Source organism: Oncorhynchus tshawytscha, linkage group LG12, assembly GCF_018296145.1.
Source record: "Oncorhynchus tshawytscha isolate Ot180627B linkage group LG12, Otsh_v2.0, whole genome shotgun sequence".
Classification (NCBI taxonomy): domain Eukaryota; kingdom Metazoa; phylum Chordata; class Actinopteri; order Salmoniformes; family Salmonidae; genus Oncorhynchus; species Oncorhynchus tshawytscha.
The window spans coordinates 47,014,327-47,033,378 of record NC_056440.1 but is presented as its reverse complement, the minus strand read 5'-3'; the positions used below and the strand labels follow the sequence as shown (position 1 = coordinate 47,033,378).

Below are 19,052 nucleotides of genomic sequence, written 5' to 3'. Positions count from 1 at the left end.
TTCCGCTGTGGAGATGGGAGAACCCTCCAGAAGGACAACCATCTCTGCAGCACTCCACCAATCAGGCTTTTATGGTAGAGTGGCCAGACAGAAGCTACTCCTCAGTAAAAGGCACATGACCAGCCCGCTTGGAGTTTGCCAAAAGGCACTTAAATGACACTCAGCCCATGAGAAACAAGATTCTCTGGTCGAATGAAACCAAGATTGAACTCTTTGGCCTGAATTCCAATCGTCACTTCTGGAGGAAACCTGGCACCGTCCCTACGGTGAAGCATGGTGGTGGCAGCAACATGCTATGAGGATGTTTTTCAGTGGCAGAGACTGGGAAACTAGTCAGGATTGAGGTAAAGATGAACGGAGCAAAGTACAGAGCGATATTTGATAACCTGCTCCAGAGCGCTCAGGACCTCAGGCTGGCGTGGCGATTCACCTTCTAACAGGACAATGATCCTAAGCACACAGCCAATACAACGCAGGAGTGGCTTCAGGATCAGTCTCTGAATGTCCTTGAATAGCCTGGCCAGAGCCTGGACTTGAACTTGATCGAATATCTCTGGAGAGACCTGAAAATAGCTGTGCAGCAATGTTCCTCATCCAACCCGACAGAGTTTGAGAGGCTCTGCAGAGAAGAATGGGAGAAACTCCCCAAATACAGATTTGCCAAGCTTGTAGCGTCATACCCAAGATGACTCGAGGCTGAAATAAGACACAGAACCACCAGATGAAGAAAGCATGACATCTTACATAAGAACCCCCCCACCCCCAAAAGCTTGGTTAAAATAGGTAACAACATGGGGAACTCTGGGTCTAAACCTGGTATGAGGGGCACATGTGGAACAATTTCAACAGGTCCTTTAAGTGAGACCTCAGCTAAGCTTTCCACTGGTAAATAGAGGCCCGGGGGACACTTGAGCAGGCAGGCACCAATCTTCCTAACCACTACTGTGCCATGGCTTACCCCACTGAGTCAACAGTGAAAACAACGGGGCATATTTATAGGGAGAGGTGGCATGATTATAGCAATGCCATTTCAGAGCTATTTTAGTCTCCCAGTCTTCCTCTGGGAAGCAAGTGGTAAGGCAGTGCCCTTGCCAGTTCTTTTTCAGTATTAGTCAGGGATGATTTTATTTGTCCTAGTGGTGCGACACTATTAAACAGATTTATCATCACACAAACTGACACCATTACACCTTGCTATCAGATTCCTGTGTAAAATGACTGATTTACATGTACTATTAAACGGTTTCATTTGCCTTCATTTTGCACATTCCCGAGAACTTGAAATCCATTTATTGTGGTTACCTGAAGGACAAGCCTTAGAGCCGTAGTGGAAAAGGTACCCAATTGTCATACTTGAGTAAAAGTAAAGATCCTTTAATAGTAAATGACTCAAGTAAAAGTTGAAAATCACCCAGTAAAATACTACTTGAGTAAAAGTATTTGGTTTGAAATATACTTCAGTATCAAAAGTAAACATAATTGATCAAATGTACTTAAGTGTCAAAAGTAAAAATATAAATATTTTCTAATTCCTTTATATTAAGCAAACCAGACGGCATGATATTCATGTGTTTTAAATTTACTGATAGCCAGGGGCACGCGCCAACACTCAGACATAATTTACAAACGAAGCATCTGTGTTTAGTGAATCCACCAGATCAGGTAATTAGGGATGACCAAGGATGTTCTCTTGATAAGTGTGTAAATTGGACCATTTTCCTGTCCTGCTAAGCATTAAAAATGTAACAAGTACTTTTGGGTGTCAGGGAAAATGTATTGTGTAAAAAGTACATTTTTCTTTGGGAATGTAGTGAAGTAAAAGTTTTCAAAAATAAATATAGTATAGTACAGATACTGTACAAAAAAATATATACTTTAGTAGTACTTTAAAATATTTTTACTTAAGCACTTTACACCACAGCCTTAGAGGGACAAGCCTGTTATTTAATCCTCCATCATATAATGAAAGACTGATCTAAAAACGTTTATGATCCAAAAGTTGTCTGGGTGGTTACACTTACACACACTGATGCCCTAGTTTGTCTTTTACAGTACTGTGAGTCATATGCTTTGATCCAGTGAGAATCCAGAACAGGAGAGCAGAGCATATAATAAGTAAAGCCCCAGTCACTGTGCTGTGATGAGTTGTGTCTACCTCTCACTGATCTGAGAGATGGGTCTCACTTGTGCCTACAGTGATAAGGGGAAACAGCTGTTAGCTTAGCATGGGGAGGACTTTTTGCTATCTGCTTAGGCCCAGTTCACTTGCCTGCCAAGGACGCTCAATCCCCTGGATTTATGCGGTGGTGTGCATTACCCTTGATTAGTCTCTACATTGCAGCTGATACCACAAGGACTGCCTCCAGTCCTCAGCCTGCCGTCTATAACCACCCCGTTTCCCTTTTTTAACAGGGCCTTTTTAGGCTGTCAACCTCTTCACATGTGAGCGTGGTTCCTGAGATGTGCTGTGAACTGCAATTCAGCGTTTAGCTGCCAAGGACTGCCTACATGTAATAATAAAAATAAACTACTACTAATTTCATGTTTTATTAATTACTAATTAGGATTTAGCAGGACAGCAGAAACCGACTTGCAAGTAGACTACTGGACTGATGCATTACAAACACTTACCATGAGTCATGGTACTTTCCTGCGAATTACAAAATAACTCATACATCACAAACGAAAACAGAGCAAGGAGGCAACGGGGCGAGCAGAGACCCCATGAAGGTGCATAAACCAGAGAGGAAGCGACAGGGATCATTTTATTTTCACTTTTTTGAGTATTTGTATGGGGGCCAATGACAGTGTCACCCTTGAATGGCTTATTTGCTCGAATAGACGAATGATTAGGTTAAGAGTACTTATTATAAAGTACGACACGTGAAAACCCCCCAACTTCGAGGAAAAACGACGTATATCGATGTTATGCCTGGTCGTCGCTAGTTACCGCAGCCACAAAGTCCTGAACTCCGCCCAGTTTTACCATTTATTTTCATAAAATGTGATTTTAACCCTAACCACACAGCTAACCTAACCTTAAATTAAGACCAAAACCAAATGTTGGTTTTCATGAATTTTTACAATATTGCCAATTAATGTGTTTGTGGCTGTGGTAAGTAGTGGAAACCGTTCTGCCTGTGGTTGACACGCGTATCTGTATCCTCATTGGCAATAATGGTCCCACCTGATCTTGCCTCCCCTTCCGACCACTGAGCCAAAGATTTGTTTAACTAACCCAAGATAGACCAGAGCCTGTCGTTCACAATGGGAGCAAATTAATCATAGTGGAGCAGAACAATCAAGGTGGGCAGAGCCAAGCACGAGCTAGTGATATCCCATTGGCGCTTTCTAGCAGTTATTTGCACATTTCAGTTAGGGAACGCCTACTTTGTGGGTGTGCGTGTGCAATAACTCAATTCACCCGTGTACTCCTTCTAAACAAACAATTTGTTGGAATATTTTGCAAAGGGTAGTCTACAAAACGCAATCCACTCTGTTTGTTAAAGATTCTAGTTTTGGACGCACAAATCTGTATGGAGATCAAATGTTCCATTGATGAGAAAATGTGCAGAATGTCGGCCAAAACCCATCTCGCTCCAGTTTCTCTCACTGCCAGCCACTGGGCTTCCTTCTTATCACCATATTTGGTAGTGAGTGGGAAACTCCAACCGGATGCTTCACATTTATATATCCAGTGAAATATCTAGCTCCAATGTTCTATCTGTGATTGAGCTATAACAGAGGGGAAGAGAGCCCCAAAACTCAGCGGAAAATCTGTCTCCCTACAGCACGTGTCGTTGTTTCACCCACCAAGCAAGAAGTTTTTGTATGGAGGTCAATGAGTGTCGAATTTGGCCAATAAAAAAGATAAATGGCTTATTTGTTACGTGATGTATATAAGATCTAATATACGTTTCATAATGCCTAAGTTGTGTATATATATATTATATATATTATATATATATATTTAGGACACACGTGACATCCTGGCAACGTTTAGACAAAAACATTTTTTATATAAGAGTTTTCTCGAGATGGCTAAGGATATTCATGTTATGAGGCTAGTAGCATAACATCTCTCTATTGAATACCGGCGGTGGACTTCAACAACCCTGATCGAATATTCAAAAATGGATTACAATAATGAGATGTACAACCAATCCAAAGAAAGCTTAGGAGGGAGCTAGACAGCCCGCTGTGATGCTTTGTGGACAAAGACTACCATTTTTAGGGCAGAGAGACGTGTTTCTTGTCAGTATATCCATAATATTTGGCTATAATAAGAACTAGAGACAGCCTCCAAGATGGCTGACCGTTGTTTTCAACGTAATCTACTCACTGTCGAATACGCCGATTCGTGGGGCTGACATCTTGCTAGTTCCGGTTTCAGGAGTCCATTACCAAATTTTTTTTTTTTACTATTGAACCAAGATAGACCACAGTTGTAATTTCCAATGTGAATCTGAGTCAAAGTGGGCAGCGCCAAGCACGAGCTAGCGAGATCCTATTGGCGCATGCTTGTCCACATGGATGGGAGAACCTATTCAACGTTAAATACATTTCGAAAATGTAAAAAAAAGATTTATTATTAGCTAGCTACAGTGCAGGCTAACTCATAAGCTGCTAAAGGAGCTAGCCAACTTGACATAATGTATAGATGGCTAGCTAAGTGAATTAAATATCACCAGCTACCTAACTTCATATCAGCTAGCTATCTTGATGTATTCATCACTGTAAAAACACAAACTCCAAATGCATTTGTAGGTAAGCTAGCTAACAACCATGGAGGTGGGTGAAAAGATAGCAGCCCCAACTCAACGCGAGAGAGTAGGCTATTCTGGATAGGGAAGGTACTTGTGTAGTTCCAGTCCCTAGAAGTGAGGCTGGAGATAATAGTAACATAATATTCAGTGCAGTGTAATGAAGTCTGTTTCTTGTGAGGTTTTCTGTCCTCAGATAAAGAGAGCTATGAAAGCCTGTCTAGAGATGAAGAGGTCCCAATGAAGGGCAGCGGTTCAAAGTCCTGGCCCTGGGGACTCAAAGGGTGCACGTTTTGCTGATACAAATGATCAACTCTTCATCAAGCTTCAAGTGGTATTTATGTATTCATTTGTGATGCTAACCTTGATGTGATCCTGTTATTGTCACATGCTACACATGCACATAACAAATCATGATAACATTGGATTGATAGAAGGGATATTATACTTTAGTAATCCACACTACCTGGTGATGTAAAAGTCTAATAATGACGTATTCTTCCATAATTCTACAGATACCTTGTAACTGGAGATTTTTTTTTCAAAATGATTGCCTACAGTTAAGATGTAGGGCACTGCAAGGTTGGGTGACCAGGACCACCTGGGACTGCCTCCTGGAGGAATTCAGGTGTGTGAAGGCTAACTGTGCTGTCCTGCATAACTTCATGAGAATGGACACGAGGACCAGGAGGGGATCTGCAGCTCGCCGCTGTGTGCCAGAGGAGATGTCTACTGCTCTGCAGGATGTTTCAAGGATGGGGTCCAACAACGCAGCAAGAGGCAATCCATGTGCGGGAGATCTTCACCTCCTACTTCTTCGAAGAGGGTGCTGTTCCTTGGCAACACTATAGACTACACTATGCACAACCAAAGGCTCTTTTAAGAGCCATCCACATTACAATAAGAGTATTCTTCCATTTACTTAGCGATGTCAACTGCAGTTATTACATTCCCAGTTTCTCTCCCGTTGATTTCTACTTCTCAGGTGTGGATGCTGTTTAGGTAAGGATGTAATGCCAAAACAAAAACAGGCTATTTTAAGTCACCCATATTGAAAAAAATTAGAACAATTAGACACCCTATAACCCACACCTACACACTCATGTATCAATCTGATTGATGGATTGTGTTGTGCAGTAAGCAGGCTCAGGTGTATACCTGGCTCCTTCCACCTTCAAAGAATAGGTAAGAGAGCCAACCATGGAGAATAGTAAGACACTTCCTTATTTCTATAACTACACAATATTGTTTGTCCTCGTGTGTCTGTGTGTAACAGTATAGCTTCCCATCCATCTCCTCGCCCCAACCTGGGCTCAAACCAGGGACCCTCTGCACACATCAACAGTCACCCTCAAAGCATCGTTACCCATCGCTTCACAAAAGCCGCAGCCCTTGCAGAGCAAGGGGAACCACTACTTCAAGGTCTCAGAGCAAGTGACGTCACCGATTGAAACGCTATTAGCGCGCACCACCGCTAACTAGCTAGCCATTTCACATCGGTTACATGTGCATGTTTTTCAGCATAAAGTACTCTGCAGCCACTTAGTGTGGACACCAGGTGAGGCCTCACACACAGATTCCTGTTGAACACTGTCTATTTAACTACCTTATTTTCTCAATAAGTCTTTCCCCTTCACTTCATCCCTCTCTCCCCCCTTCTCCCTAAATCCTCTAAGTGATATCAGCTGTGTCTGTGAACCCTTCCCGCATCTGAACTGGCTACACAGAAGGCACAGCATGATCAGAGTTGAGGTCACTTGGTCGGGTCAACAGGAACTATTATTAAAGAGATGCTTTACATTGAAATAGAGATGTAGTAGTCCCAGAATTAATAATCCAAGGTCTGACAGTAAGAATAAATTGAAAAAACACAAGGCTTAAACATGCAAGCTGTCCGTCTCATCTGCAGTTATGTTTTGATGTGAAAGAGGATGCCAACCCCCAGTCCTGTCATCACTGCTGGCTTGCTTCTGAAGCTAAACAGTGTTTGTCCTGGTCAGTTCCTGGATGGGAGACCAGATTCTGCTGGAAATGGTGTTGGAGGGTCAGTAGGAGGCACACTTTCCTCTGGTCTAAAAAAATCCCAATGCCGCAGGGTGCCATCTTTCGGATGTCCTGGTCAGTTCCTGGATGGGAGACCAGATGCTGCTGGAAATGGTGTTGGAGGGTCAGTAGGGGGCACACTTTCCTCTGGTCTAAAAATTATCCCAATGCCGCAGGGTGCCATCTTTCGGATGGGACGTTAAACGGGTGTCCTGCCTCTCTGAGGTCATTAAAGATCCCATGGCACTTGTTATGTTCTGTTAATTACTGATGTCCCCTTTAAGGATGGAGCACCCTTGGTCATGCGCAGTGTTGTTCTATGTTATTCCGGTACTAACTAGTTTGAGTAAATGTGAAGCTCCAGTTCAATTGCTTGTATTCAGAGTCTTTCTTATTACATAAATAAGTACAAAGTGTTAAGACACTACAGCACTTATCGTAAGAGTAGGGGTGTTAACCCCGGTGTCCTGGCTAAATTCCCAATCTGTTCCTCAAACCATCACGGTCACCTAATAATCCCCTGTTTACAATTGGCTCATTAATCCCCCTCCTCTCCCCTGTAACTATTCCCCAGGTTGTTGCTGCAAATGAGAACGTATTCTCAGTCAACTTACCTGGTAAAATAACAGATAAATAAAATCACCACCTCACCCATTCTTAAGATAACCTTCAGGCCGACTGGGAGCCCAAGGCTGGTTAGGAGACACCACTGGAGACACTATTATGTAATTGTGATGAACTGGGAGAATATTAGGGTAGCACAGTGATTCATTAATCATATGCTGTCTTCTCTGTTCTTACCCCTTTCCCTTTCTGTCTTTTACATGTCTATCGCCACCTCTCTCTTCCTGTTTTTATTATTATACAATAGTTTCGTCTAGTGTAGGCCATCATTGTAAATAAGAATTTGTTCTTAACTGACTTGCCTAGTAAAAAATAAATGGTTTCAGCTGCTGATTTTCAGTTCTGTTTAAGTAGTTAGGGACACTCCCATTCTGACAAAGCTAACCACTAGATGGCAGCATTGCAACCTTTTGAGTTGCCTGACAGCAATGGATAATGTCTTGGCTTGTGTTTATATAGGCTAGACTAGGGGCCCAGATTCACAAAACACTTCTCACGCAAAACTTAAGAAGCTGCTTATTAAGAAATGAAAAAAAGTTCATAAGTGCAATTCCTCAACAGTATCTTAAGATTTTATGTCCTTAAATATCCATCTTCTTACAAATCATCCTAAAATGTTTGTTGCTAGGCAACCGATTTAGATAGCTATCTAGCTAGCAATGGCAATCATGTTTGCATATTTCCTACTGAGATTACGGCTCTAAAACATGTTCTTGGGTTTAAAATAGTCAATACTGAAACTTTCAGATGATGTTTGTGAGTGAATTAAACATGTTCAATTGCTTCCATGAGCTTATTCTCTCACTGCCCAGAGTTTAATTTGTAAACTTGGAAAAGAGAGAACAACCTCACATAACCAAGTGCTGATTTTGCTGGCACGCACAACTCATTCAGTAGAGCAGCAATGATGGCCTATACACATACATGAGGGAACTGTTGAGGATAGATGTCTTTTTGACCAGTGTTTCCTACTCATTTCAAGTATACTTAATTGTCCTCTCTTTTGTAGCTATGTTCTTGTTTTTACTGGTCACACCTCTGTTGACTGAGAACACATTTTCATTTACAGCAACAACCTGGGGAGAGGGCGATGAATGAGTCAATTATAAGCTGTGGATTATGGTATGAGTGACGGCTTGGGAATTTAGACAGGACACCAGGGTTAACACCCCTACAATAAGTGCCATGTGATCTGTAGTGACCACAGAGAGTTACAGTTCATTTTACTGAGTTACAGTTAATTCCTACCGGTGTGCGTATGACGTTGGTAGGATTGTTTGATAAATCAGACTATTACTATGCATACGACCATTCTAAATTCCGTTTGGAAGTAGTATTTTAAAATAATTTCTACTCAATATTTATAAATGAGGCCTCCGGTGATTAGAATTTAGGCAATCACTGAACTGATCAGTTGGTCTGGTGTGGTGCCTATTTGGAACAAAATCCTGCAGTACCTGCGGCACTCCAGGGACAGGGTGACCTATCCCTGGGCTACACTCTTATTATATTATAGTCTCAAAGTAGTACTGATCTATGATCAGTTTTGTCACTTTAAATCATAATCAATAAGAGGGGGGATCTGATCCTAGATCAGCACGCCAACTGAGATGCTTTATGAATATGAGCCCTGAAGTGAGGACTGTACACAGAGAACTACACTACATGACCAAAAGTATGTGGACACTTGCTCGTCGAACATCTCATTCCAAAATCATCGGCATTAATATGGAATTGGCCCCCCCCCTTGCTGCGTTAACAGACTTTCCACTAGATGTTGGAACATTGCTGCGGGGACTTGCTTCCATTCAGTCACGAGCATTAGTGAGGTCGGGCAATGATGTTGGGCTATTAGGCCTGAATCACAGTCGGTGTTCCAATTCATCCCAAAGGTTTTTGATGGAGTTGAGATCAGTGCTCTGTGCAGGCCAGTCAAGTTCTTCCACACTGTTCTTGACAAACCATTTTTTATGTCATGCTGAAACAGGAAAAGGCCTTCCCCAAACTTTTGCCACAAAGTTGGAAGCTCAGAATAGTCTAGAATTTCATTGTATGCTGTAGCATAAAGATTTTCCTTCACTGGAACTAATGGGCCCAGCCCAAACCACTTTCAAAGTCACAGAGCTCTTCAGTAAGGCCATTCTACTGCCAATGTTTGTCTATGGAGATTGCATGGCCGTGCTCGAGTTTTATACATCTGTCAGCAATAGCCGAATCCACTAATTTGAAGTGGTGTCCACATACTTTTGTATATATAGTGTATGTAAGCATTAAATGTGAATGTAAAGTTTTTAATTTCCTTCTACATATCCCTTTATGGCTGTGGCCATTACGTACATTTCACATACCAGCCTAGAATCCAATTTAGGACGTTGTGGGTTTCGCGGGCCATCACACATCGGACTTCCATACAACACTTTAAAGCTATTGACCTAATTTCATACCTCGACACATTGGATACACATCCTTGTTCAACATAATTATTAACTGCCTGCTTATAAGTGTCTATAAGCCAGCTGAATCAGTTGGGGATTTTTAAAAAAAATAGTCATGGAGTCAGACGTCATATTGCAGTCCTATTCAGAATGCATTGGATTGCCTCCTCAGGACCCAGGAGAATCCCACCTGTGTGACAGTGGCCATGTCGTACACTGGCCTGGCCTGCCTGGTCATACTGGGCGACGACCTGAGTCGTGTCAATAAGGAGGCCTGTCTAATGGGCCTGAAAGCCCTGCAGCTAGAGGACGGGAGGTGAACACCTAGTCACTCTCCACTGCAGTTCATTTACCAGCTGTACTAACAATGAGTTACTGTTACGTTCTTTGGTAGTGCCTTGAGCAAAGCACTAAACCATCTACACTTGTTAGTGGGCCGCTGCACTGCGGCTGACCCATTTGCTTCCAATCCCTCGGGGGAGTCGGGTTGTGAGCATAAAGACATGTTTCCGTTGTCTTTAGGTTGATGGACAATGAAGTATTATTTTCTTCTAATGTTAGTGTTTGGTACTTCATAGTTTTTTTGTGCTTTATGTGAAGGGAAACCTGTTTAACAATGTCAGCGTTGAGACCACTGTCAGAGATCACCGCGTCCTGATTTAACCAGTAAAACCCTTTGACACAGCAAACCTCATCCTAACACGTACAAAAAAGGCATTTAATATCTGCTTTAAGTTTCTATGCCATGGCAAGCTGACAAGGTACAAATCTGTCGTTCTGTCCCTGAACAGGCAGTTAACCCACTGTTCCTAGGCCGTCATTGAAAACAAGAATATGTCCTTAACTGACTTGCCTAGTTAAATAAAGGTAAAATAAATACAAATCCAATGCACCTTCAAAAAAAGGCAACCACTGACACAGATGCGTGATATAGGTCTATCTCTATGACGTGTTGACTACAACAGAAATTAACACTGGGTTAAACCAATGTTGGTTTAAACCCCAGTTTTACACTCTAGCAAGTAGTGGTTGAGGGCTGAACCCTTATAGAAAAGACTGGAAGGGAAAATGACTTGAGGTTTGTGTACTGCGCAGCATGCATCTGCTACATGCTCGATGACTGGTCGGACATGGATATCAAGAAGGCCATCAACTACATCAAGAGAAGTATGGTAAGTTTGTTGTTTTACTTTGTCTCTTTCATCAAGCAGCCTGCTTCACTGAGCCTCCTCAGTCTTTTCTACAAGGGTTCAGCCCTCAACCACTACTTGCTAGTGTAAAACTGGGGTTTAAACCAACATTGGTTTAAACCAGTGTTTATTTCTGTTGTAGTCAACACGTCATAGAGATAGACCTATATCACGCATCTGTGTCAGTGGTTGCCTTTTTTTGAAGGTGCATTGGATTTGTATTTATTTTACCTTTATTTAACTAGGCAAGTCAGTTAAGGACATATTCTTGTTTTCAATGACGACCTAGGAACAGTGGGTTAACTGGCAGAACGACAGATTTGTACCTTGTCAGCTCGGGGGTTTGAACTTGTAACCTTCCGGTTACTAGTCCAACGCCTGACCTTTTACAGTCAAAGCCTTAAGAGAGAAACGGTTTACACAAGTCCTGAGTTTTATTACATTCTCACTTTATCCTCCCCTCCAAGTCACAAGGGGATGGTGAGATGGAGGTGATGAGACCAGGCACCATTGTGTCCTGCTGGGCCTCATAATAGTGATTGTTTCCTCTGTGATATCCCCTGCTTTCCCATCTCTGTAATCTAACAAAAAAATATATATAGTACAGTCTGGAGGGCAGGCAGCGGTATTCCTGTCTGGATGGCTGTAATGGATTACATTGAGCTGTGTGTGTGTTTTGAGGCCATGCAGTTGGCTGGTGTGACATGGAGACAGTCAAGAAGCCCATGCAGCGCTGGTCCTAAGCTCTGGGGGTTTTCTCAGATGCCTATAAATCGAGGATATGATCCAGACGGGAGGGAAGGCCTCTAATCCTCTTGCTGCCAAATTTGGTGGGCTTTTAACCCCCTGGGGCGGGGCACTACAGTAAACATTACTACTTTCAACATTGTTACTTCCTCATTGTTATTGTCGCCAATGTTGGTCTGCCTCATCAAGCGTGTGTATGAAGTGCGGTTTAGTATAGTTAGCAAGCAGCACTGTGGACACGTGGCCGTGGATTGCTCCACGTGGGCATTGATTGAGCAGCTTGTGTCCCGATCTCGCCTTTCCTCATAGATCACATATGTCACCCCATCTTCAAGTTATTATACGGTTTCAGTGATGGGTATCTATCCCTCACATGGTCCTATGTTTGCCTAATAATCTGAATGTTGTTTTTGCTTCCTCACCTCAGTCATATGACAATGGCATTGGCCAGGAGGCTGGATTGGAATCGCATGGCGAGTATGGCAGGCAGCACCCGGGATTGATTGATATTATGGGTCTAGAGCAGGATTAGCCATTAGCCCAAAACCTTACTAGAACAAATATCCTCTTAATTCCTTCCAATTAAGCCCTATTATTCCAGGGAATCCCCCGGGGTTAGCTAAGCTACTGCACAGAGAGATTTGTGTAATGAAACCATGGGACGTTACACAAAGCATTTATATTCAAGTTAAGAAAAAAATGTGGAAATTATAACCTTTATTTAACCCTGGGGGGGCCTTGATTATTAATATTATCTCAAATAGGTAGGTACATACACCTAACTATCTGCCGAGTGCAAGGTTCTCCCTCATTGTTAGCGACCTCCACACAGAGCTGCTGCCGTGGCAGATTTATACGCCGCCTCCTCATCTTCCCCCACAAGTACACCTCTGCAGTAGGGAAGTGATCCAAAAGCTCTGATGCTAATGTTGTGACAGTTGAAAAGGAAAACTGGTGATTGATAGTGGTGCTGTGCTGGTGGCTGATAACCCCTGTCATTAGGCAGTCTGTCTGTCTGTCTGTCAGGTGGGTCCACATACTGTGCCGTCGCCGCCCTGTGTCTGATGGGCAAATTAGAGGAGATGTTCAGCGAGAGTGAGCTGAACAGGATTACGCCGCTGGTGCATGAGACAGCAGAACGGCTTCCACGGCCGCCCCAACAAGCCCGTCGACACGTGCTACTCCTTCTGGGTTGGCGCCACACTCTAGGTCACGGGAACTGGGCTGGAACCTCCACGGATATTTCAGTGTACACTCACTTTATGATTCATTAATGCTGATTTATTTGCGAAAGGTCCAGTAAATGAATCAAATATGTTCGTAGTATGCATTGACTTTCATTTAGCAGGCCGTACTTCCCCAGGCCGTACTTCAACCCATTACACTTATACGGAAGCCCAGCCTAAAACCCCAAAGAGCAAGCAATGCAAATGTAGTAGCACAGTAGCTAGAAAATACTCTATAGAAAGGCAGAAACCTAGGAAGAAACCTTGGTTCCTAGAGAGGAAGTTGTAAATTGGCTTTTCATAGTCAAACATTCAGAGGTCGAGACAGCAGGTATGAGAGGGAGGGAGATGAAGACAGCGAAAAAGCAGGTCAGGGACAAGGTAGCACGTCCTGTAAACAGGTCAGAGAATGCGTGATCAGTGCGTTAACAGAGTGGGGACAGCCTGATTGGCTGAAGCTGGAAGTGATCGATAACTCTCACGTGAGGGGGAGAACTAGACTAGGCGGCGCCAGCCAGACATAAACAAACATACACTCTGGAAAATAGTCCTACAGCGCCTTCGGCAGGGAATTTCATAACACTGTGCATTTAATGGGACTGGGTGGCATGATCTTACGGTATAGGAGCTCTTACTAAAGGGGTTTGTAATCGAGATGGTAACCTTTGCTGCCTGACCACTCATGTTTAGCCAACTGCACAGTGGTCACTGTGCAATGGAGATTATGGAACCGGAGAATATACAGGAGTCTTGAGAATTGATCCCTAGATACACAAGTGGATATTGATAGCGTTATATGAACGAACGCTTCCAGACTGTCCATTGTAAATTGTCTTTCTAGGTCCATGTGTTAGTGTAATGGTTAGTTACCACCTGTGCATCTGAAGATTGCGGGTTTGCCTCAGAGGACACATCTGGACATTTTTTGTTTGTTTATACTTTTGTCAGCCCCCTCACAACAGACACTTATTTTCATTTATTAGGTGGTTCTTAAAATAGTCTTAGGGTTCGCGGAGAAGCAGGCAAGTGGCATTGAGTGTGGTGTGTAGCTCCTGTGTAGCTCAGTTGTTATGGTATGGCACGGCACTTGGTATGGCACTTGCTAAGTCAGGGTTGTGGGTTCGATTCCCATGTGGGACCAGTATGTAAATGTATGTCCTCACTACTGTAAGTTGCTCTGTAGAAGAGTGACTGCTAAATGACCACAAAACATGATACTACTGCTATGTTGCTAGAGAAGAGATCATACTCTTAAGGAAAGGGTTGTTGCTCTCATCTGTGAGATGCATGCCATACCTGTGGGCATGTGCCTGTCATGGAGAAATGTTGACAGAGTGCTGGGCCATGAAACATAAGCTTATGATGGTTTTTAACAATGCATCGTTTCTAAAACGGCTGAAGAATTCAGAGTGGTGTTTCCCAAAACACCACGTAGGGAGAGCTTTAAATAAGTTCTTCGTTAGAGCATGTGTCGATACTGATGGGATCGAAAGAACGGCAGTGCTGGTCTCGGGTCAGCGTTCTCCATTAAAATCTTACCTTAACATTAGATACTGACGACAGACCAGCTCCTAGAGAGAAATTATCACCTATGGCTGCAAATATTGAGGCGGCTTATTCTAATGCTTAGGCTATGTATATTTATATTTTAATGCAGTCATCTCTGGTTTTCATTTGAAGCATATTTTTACCCTTTGCTTGTTTATAACGATGGCAAAAACATTGGCAACTTTGTATTGTAGTCAACTTTGTTCTGAATTTATCGGCGGTCACAGATGCAGATCAGCAACTTGATTCTATGTTTAGCTGAGATCGTCTGTGTATAAAGCGCAAAAAAGCATTTAACGACCCAGTTAGCGTTCTACGAGGGGTCTGAGGCAGTCGGTGAATGACAAGTGTTTTCAAGTGTAACTGTAGTGACGATGGTTTTGGGAAACAGCTCAGAGATTTAACGATGCGCCTATGAATGTTCTGACGATAAACTTTGCCTTAAAGATCAGTGCTCAACTTGGGCCGGAGCTGTCCGGCGAGCCCTGTCTGGAGAGCCCACTTCAAATTTTCAAGGAACTGCATAGCAGCTCCTTTTATAAAACCAAGTGACCTATTATCAGCCCGGATTCACACAGTGTCGAGAAAAGGTTGATCAAAGCGGAATGAAGGCGGGATTTGCATTCATAGGCTGTTTGAAAATGTTTGAATCCTAAGCATCCTGCATACACATTGTTTGAAGTACAATAGACCAACATAGCTGTAGTAGGTCAAAGCTGTGCGCTGGAAAACCTTGGTAGAGCATGGGTGGTGTAGGCATTGCGGCGCTCTTGAATTTTCTTTATTTTTTGGTTTCAGACCAACCCCTCCTTCTCACTTAAAACTTGTTTTTATTTAGTAAAAGCTCTGTAGAGCGCTGGTGTGCTCTAGCTCTAAGGAGTCACAGTGATTCCCCCCCTCCCTCCTGGCCTAATTCTAACCTCTCCTCTTTTCAGCTCCTAGACGTCTTTCGGTATACTAATTTTGAGATGAACCTGGAACTACATCCTGTCCACTCAGGACCATTTGGTGGGCGGCTTCACTAAATGACCAGACAGTCATCCAGGTAAAGTTACTCTGGCTCTGTACAGGTGTAGATGGGGTGGGAGGGAGTGTTGGCCTTTGTCAATGGAAAACGCCCAGTAAGCCAACAGCCAGGGGCAGGGATGTCTAATTGATGAGGACACAGGGGAAGGAACAGGCCTCACGTTAAAGGAACTGTTTGGTTGAATTGGTTCTCAGGTCATTTAGATGGAGGGGAATGAGAATAAAGAAGGAACAATATGAGAGAACTATCACACAAAAGTATTGTTAGAGTGCATGCAGTGAAGTGTAATAGTTGTTTTAAAATGATTTTGTGTAATATTTCAGTTAAATATTGCACTTAAAAGAATGTATGTCATCATGGAAGACATGCACTGAATGTACAAAACATTATGAACGACTGTTCTTTCCTTATTGATGCCACTTGTGAAATCCACTTCAATCAGTGTCGATGAAGGAAAGGAGACAGGAAGGATTTTTAAGCCTTGAGAGTGTGTGTGTGTGCCGTTCAGAGGGTGAATGGGCAAGACAAAATATTTAACTGGCTCTGAACAGGGTATGGTAGTAGGTGCCAGGCACACCTGTTTGTGTCAAGAACTGTGACGCTGCTGGGTTTTTCATACTCAACAGTTTTCTGTGTGTTTCAAGAATGGTCCACCACAGTCCATGCCTACAACAAATTGTGTGTGTGTGTGTGTGGGAGGGGGCACGAAAGTCAATATTAGGAAGGTGTTCTTAAAGTTTTGTACAGCTTTCCTTCAAGAAAATTCCACAGAATTTTCAGAGATGTCAGGCACAGCAGAGCAAAAACTTATTTACAACGGTGCAGTTTAATAAACAAAACCACCGTAAACAGGACAATAAATCAATGGGTAAACAAAACCCGTTACACACCAGCATAACGTGCACAAGCACTACAATAAACAATTCCGGACAAGGACATGGGGGGAACAGAGGGTTAAATACACAACATGTAATGATGGAATTGAAACCAGGTGTGTGGGAAGACAAGACAAGACAAAACAAATGGAAAGTGAAAGGTGGATTGTCGATGGCTAGAAGACCAGTGACGTCGACTTCCGAACGCCACCGGAACAAGGAGAGGGACCGACTTCGGCGGAAGTCGTGACATTTATTCATAACAAGTGGTCCATAGTGACAGTTATTGATGCATGCAATTTAATCCTGTTTTGGCAGCACCTTAGAGTTGCTCTCTCTTAAAACCATATCTTAGTTATTTAATGATATTTTTTGGGGGTCTGTACAGCCATCAGGTGGAGCCACTAATTCATGTGGGGCAAATGTGAGGTTGTTAAAGGAGCTGTGAACCTTGTCTTCTATATTATTTTTAAAAGTCCCCTAGTCACATTTCAGTCTGACTACATTGCAGGCACCTGCTAGATCTCACAAAGGTGTTAAACCTGACGAAGATCCGTTTGGGATCGAAGCATTGTCAAAGCGGTGAATTTGGAGCATAAACAGTGTGCGGGCCTTCCTGTTATTTACAAACATACAGCTAACCACATCTTATGCTATAACAATCGGACGCCTGACTGCGCAGTTGACGACATAGCGTCCAACCATTAGTTGATTTAAAGCAACGTCAGCAATGCAATCGAACGTGGAATGTGACCGAAGCCACAGTGCCCTTTCAGTGTCGGTGTTGGGGCATGTCACTTGGCTGACCTACCTTCCTCTCTCTTCTGGTCCTTGTGTCTGTTCCAGACCCGCTGCACGCCTACTTTGGGATCTGCGGCCTGTCGTTTATAGGGGAGGCCAACCTGCAGCAAGTTCACACCGCCCTGAACGTGAGTGAGAGAGCCTTTGAGTATCTGCAGCATCTGCACCAGACGTGGAGAGACGCCTGAAGCTGACAGCAGCATGCCTCCCACAACCACACCCCAGCCTCCAAGTATTGCCACCATACTCCCTAAGCCATGTGCAGCAGTTCCCTCTGTTACCTTGGAAATATAAATGATAGTGGGTCTCACTGAAACAGGGGGGGGAAAGGTGAATAAATCATTTATTGGGCCCATCAATAATTGAGCGCAAACTGGCAGAGTAGATGCTCAGGCCGGGCGAGCGCTAATTCTGCTTAGTGTCTTTCGAGACAGATTCAGTGTTACAATTAAATGCTTTGTAGATACTGTATTTATTTCTGATCCTCTGAGACACATGCTCTTTAAAAGACTGAAATTCTAGCTGCTAGAAACACCGTAGGTTCTCTGCTACATTCTCAAAAGATCTTTAAGACTTTTTGCCTTGTATTGCGTGTTGTTGTTTTTTGGTCAAAATGTTTTTGTCAGAAACCAACATGGTCACTACACCGATCAAGCCTCTTGTGTTTGTCCAGGATAAGTTGTTTTTTTAGCATCTGTGTATTTTGTTAACCTGTGTAGCTGGCTCCAGTAATATTTTGGGGCTATGGCAGTTTTCTGTACTCCTAGGCTGACAAGTCACGAGACCACTCCCTCAAACTTCATTCCTTTCTTCTTCACACAGCAAAAACCGGGCTCTCTAACCTGAGGGGCCTTTACAGTATGGATTTGCCTGTCGCTGCAGATGTGTTATTGGGTCAAAAGACACATGAATGTTTGTCTTAACATGAACTATACAGAAAAAAGTTACATTGAATTAATTTTTTCTATACATTATAGAAATATTGAGTGTAGATATTATGTAAATGTCACCTTTATCATGCAAGTGCTCAATCTTAAAACTGCTATTTCAGTGAGGTAGGTGGATTTGATATGCAATGTTATGTGAAATAAATAATAGCATATTCTCTGTATCATGTCAAATCAACTCAACTTGTGCTAAAACTGGCTTGGAAGTGCATATTTATGTGAAACATGCCTGCCTTTTCATTTGTGCAGAGTGCGAGTTAGAAAGAAGCCTGTTTATGTTTCAGTTTAAAGAAACAGTCAATTGTCATCAGAGGTTGTTTAGTCTTGGATCTAATCAAGGAGATTGTCCTTGGGGTCTGCAGTTTGCTGGTTTGCCAGTCATCAGTTAGTTTATCCACTCACCACTTTAATCAGCATCTCATGAAATCCAGCATCCCTCCCCTATCTTGATTTTTACTGCAAAGTGAAGGTGTGCCAACAAAATCAGCACGATGACAGAGTATAAAACAGAAGTACTTTATCAGTAGTACAACATTGCCCTGGTCTCAGCTATGCACTCTTAATTAAGGCTGCAGTCCTTATGAAGACTAAGGAAAATGTCATTTTCTCTGCTACAAATAAAAAGTATACAGCATCTGACCTTGCATGTGACATGACATGCCATCTCAAAGCCAAGGACGAATTTACTTAAAAATTACATAATTGTACGAGTAACGCATTTCTTAAGCCCTTTTAAACCAGTAGGTAAATAATGACTCAATAATTGAATGACTCAATCACACAAGCCAGTGCCGCGTGGGGTCCATTATGTGGCTTTATATGGTGC

At 42.8% G+C, this 19,052-nt stretch overlaps 1 pseudogene; it reads left to right on the top strand.

Moving 5' to 3' along the window:
* The first annotated feature begins 10,071 nt into the window (after nt 1-10,071).
* LOC112264154 lies at nt 10,072-17,546 on the top strand (annotated as a pseudogene).
* The last annotated feature ends 1,506 nt before the right edge of the window (nt 17,547-19,052 follow it).